Raw genomic sequence first — 4,559 nt, 5'->3', positions numbered from 1 at the left:
GGTTTTGGGTCATCGTGTTCTCATTGTCATTTGTTTCTAGGTATTTTTTAATTTCCTCTTTGATTTCTTCAGTTATCTCTTGGTTATTTAGTAGCACATTGTTTATCCTCCATGTGTTTGTATTTTTTACAGTTTTTTTCCCTGTAATTGATATCTAGTCTCATAACAATGTGGTCAGAAAAGACACTTAATATTATTTCAATTTTCTTAAATTTACTGAGGCTTGATTTGTGACCCAAGATATGATCTATCCTGAAGAATGTTCAATGAGCACTTGAGAAGAAAGTGTATTCTGATGTTTTTGGATGGAATGTCCTATATATATCAATTAAGTCCGTCTTGTTTAATGTATCATTTATAGCTTGTGTTTCCTTATTCATTTTCATTTTGGATGATCTGTCCATTGGTGAAAGTGGGGTGTTAAAGTCCCCTACTATGATTGTGTTACTTTCAATTTCCCCTTTTATGGCTGTTAGAATTTGCCTTATGTATTGAGCTGCTCCTATATTGGGTGCATAAATATTTGATTGTTATATCTTCTTCTTGGATTGATCCCTTGATCATTATGTAGTGTCCATCCTTGTCTTTTGTAATAGTCTTTATTTTTATTTTTTATTTTTATTTTTTTAAACTCCACATCTCCACTTTTAATTATATAAAGAAAACAGCATGACTGTCACAGAAAAACAATATAGAGAAAGCACAATACTGAGTCTATGATAGAAGCTCAATAAATACTTAATGTATCAGGTCTGCTTTCAAAATGTTATTTCATTATTACATTTATCACAGTTGCTGTGTATGGGCCAAAAATAATTTAGTGCACAAAGAAAAATTTTACAAAGCTTTCAGCATTTATTAAAATTAGGGTAACTGCTGTATTTCCTTTGTAGAATAAGTTTAAGTAAAAAATAAGGTTTCATTTCTAGAATGTTGAACTGAAAATAAGTTTAACAGAATGAATTATTTGTATATGGAAGATAATAAATATTTGTTTAATGGAATTGGAACTACAAATGCTAAAATTTAAAAAAAAATCTTGTACTAAAGATATAGTAAGTAAACCAATATATTAAAAAATTCTATCAGTACTTAAAAAACAGAACATTCTTGATTAATAAAATCTTTGACATCCAGTGAGGAAAAGTTCCTTTCAAAGTTTTAAAAACAGAGATCACACGACTCTTTGGCTACAATCTTAACTGAATAAAGAAGCAAATATTTACTAATCTCTAAATCATAATAGTAAAATGATAACTAATAACTAGAAGGATATGTTTTCCTAAAAGTTAACTGAATCAACATTTCTTTTGTGTATTTAACATTAGTTACAAAAGTTAACTTTTCATTGATGACAGTCAGCACATTTGCATCTGGACCAGTTTCAAGAACCAAATTACAAACCCCAGAATACAGAAACATCTGCTCAGTTGTAATTATAGAGCCACTCACTGTAGCCTTCTCACAGTATGCCATTCCCACGGGTGTTTTTTCACAGTAAGTACATTGATGATACAAGTTCACAATAAATCATAATGGTACTATCAATATTATTTTAATATCTTTAAGCAGTAGTAGATAGAGAAAATGCCAGTCTTTTAAAATATTTTTATATGGTGCCAACCAGTCTGCTTTGTACAGCATGAGAGAAACTTTGCAGGTTTTAGAGACCCAGCTCACACAATCATATCCTAGAGTTTATATATATATATATATATATATATATCTGCTGTGCCACTTGTGGGATCTTAGTTCCCCAACCCCGGGCCCTGGGCAGTGAGACTGTGGAGTTCTAACCACTGGACCGCCAGGGAACTCCCTATATATATATATTTTTTAAGTTACTCTAAAATACAAAGTGAATCCAATTTTAGGGATAAAAATTAAAAATGCCTCCAATAACTAAAATGAACAAAGGTGAAACAAAAGATATCAGAAGTTCTGTATAATTATTCAATAAGAAAACAGTTGTTGAGCTTTGTAAATTTTCAGATCTTTTAAAAATCAGAAATGAAATCTTCGTTGTATATTTTATTCTGTAATTCCGAATAATGGTAATGCTGCCAATGCTTAATTATATTGGTGATTCTTAAATCAGATGCACCTTCCTTCTTATTTATGCTTATATTACTGATTTGCTGAAAAAGTCCACAGAAATTGAGAAAACACAAACTTTCTTAATAATCCTTTTGCCAGAACCTACAGTTGTGAATTTTTATGGACTCCAGAGCTGAACTAGGACCCTCAAGAGAGAAATACAGCTTTCTCCAAAGTGCCCACTATTTACTTATTTTCCACTGTTCATGCTTTTCCCCCAAGAAGCAGTACTGTATTACATGCTCTTTGGGTCCACATGATCATTTTTTGTTGTCTTATGTAAAAGCCAAGTGCATTTTTGTTGGTTTGTTTGGAGACCAGGTATTCCATGGAACAACTAGCACATTTTTGGAAAATCTTAATATTTCTGGACTCCTGACTTACCTTTCCTGAGGGTCACGCCCCAAATAGAGCACCCTACTCCAGGACTGGAGGCAACTGGTAAATTATGGTTTCTCATTGTAGGACTACTTAGCAAGGAGAAAAGGGAGAGGTCAGTAACCAAGTGTCATGGAATGGATTCAAGACCGAAGACTTTTTGACTCTTAAATGAAGCGTCCCTCTTCCTCCAAAATATTATGGTGCAGTCCAGCCTTGTCCCCTGAGATACTGGTTGGGTGCTGATGCCCTCCTAGGTGTGAGAGGCCCTGTTGGGGCTTTTGGTGGCTGAACCTTAGTGCAGCTTGCTGTGCACAGGGTAGAGCAAGGTCATATGTTCTGCCCCCTTGAAAGGCAGCTTCTCATTGGAATAATAGTGTACCACTTCCACGATGCTGTCAAAGACAGCACGCATCTGATTCAGGGTATACTTATTGTATTTGGTCTGAGCTGCTATGATGCAGACACATCCTTGACTAGTCTTTAGTGCAATGAGTAACTACTGGTCCCTGACTCGCTGTTTCAAACTAGGTGCCCAGCTTCTTTACAGGGTTGTAGTTGACTCTCAGCCTCAACACGGGTGATGGCACCATGATACCAAGGCTGCTTCTCCAGCAGCAGGGCTGGGTCCAATCTTTCCCCCTCACTGTGGTCAGAGAGGGTTGGCTTCAAGATCTTCTGGGTCCAGCTCTTCTGTCGGTGGTGTTGCCTCACTGTCTCCTCCTTGAAGGAAGGTTGCTCAGAACCTTCAAACTGAACCGACATCTCCCGCACGATCTGCTCCTTCTTCCACTCCCAGGGCTGCTCGTACTTGGCCGCAGGCCTCTCATCGTCCTGGGGCAGCCGCGCCTTCCGCTCCGGCCCCTCGGCGCGCTGGCCGCCTTTGTCTGCCGGCTCGTAGGGCATGTCGTACAGCTGCGGCAGCTTCCCCAGCAGCTCCTTGGAGTTCCATCTCTTGGCCAGCACCTCGGGCTTCATGCTGTTCTCCCCTGGCTCACAGGGGCTGTTGAGCAGCTGAAGAGCCTTCATCAGGGGGTCTTTGGAACCTCGTCGTCTGATTTCTGTTATCATTGGCTGTGCATCATAGGGTTGCATGTATCCATCATTCTCCCCTACACTCTCTGCATCCCTTTGGCCTTTCGTCCATTTAGCATCATAAGGGTCAGCATAGTCTTCTAAAATGATGACCGTGTCTTGCTGCTTAATAATCTTGCCCTTGTCCAGTTCGGGTCCCAGGGAGGAAGGGGAAGAGGACGTGGAGGAAAAGCTGCTGTTGCTACTGCTGCTGCTACTACTGCTGCTGGGGTAGTTGCTCTTCCCATGCTTCTCCTGAGTGTCCACCTTGATGAGCCTGTTGACGTAGGTGCTGCAGCCTGAGCTCTTGGCTGCGCCCCGGTGGGGCTCCTCCTCAGTGGCCCAGGAGTTCTTGTGGCCCTTGCCCGCGGCAGCCTGAATCAGACCCTGCAGGCTGTCTTGGGATAGCCGGCTATCCTTGAGGGGGCCAACCACAGCCTGGCTGCTCCCCAGCTCAGCCGCCGAGTTCTTTCGTCCCTTGCCCAGGGCAGGCCTCGTGCCACCCGCCTCTGAGTTCTTGCTCAATTTGCCGCCTCCCCCACTGCCAGGCTTGGCCCGCTCCAACACTGTCTTCAGGTTCAAGGGGAACTCCTTGAACCACTTGGCCGCCATGAGGGGCGCCTGGTCGGCGTGGCTCAGGAGCGTTGTGGCCATGGAGCAGGCGAGTGAGGAGGCCCAGCTTAGACATGGAGAAGCGCCAGGGGCCAGGGGCCACTGCATTCCCTGGGGCTGGGGCGCTAGAGGCCGCGGCGAGGCCCCGCGACGGCTGCTTCGCTCATCCCGGGCCGGCTGTCGCCTACACCCCTCAGGGTGGGGCCCCTACGGCCCGGGGCGGGGGGCTCGGGGCGCCCAGCGGGCGGGCGTGAGACGTCACTCTGGACATGGACGGCAACAGGCACGATGCACCGGGGCCCAGCCCGAGCTCGTCTTTAGCGCCTGCACGGCCAGGGTCTCCGTAGGTCTCCGGGGGAGGCGGGTGCTGGGGGCTTACCCTGTGTTTTCCTCCTGAA

General features: G+C 43.6%; 1 pseudogene; it reads right to left on the bottom strand.

Moving 5' to 3' along the window:
• Window positions 1–2,770: 2,770 nt before the first annotated feature.
• On the bottom strand, window positions 2,771–4,269 carry LOC114887971 (annotated as a pseudogene).
• Window positions 4,270–4,559: the final 290 nt, after the last annotated feature.

Source organism: Monodon monoceros, unplaced genomic scaffold, assembly GCF_005190385.1.
Source record: "Monodon monoceros isolate NGI ecotype Baffin Bay Population unplaced genomic scaffold, NGI_Narwhal_1 Super_Scaffold_8, whole genome shotgun sequence".
Lineage (NCBI taxonomy): Eukaryota > Metazoa > Chordata > Mammalia > Artiodactyla > Monodontidae > Monodon > Monodon monoceros.
This window is presented reverse-complemented; position numbering and strand designations above follow the sequence as displayed.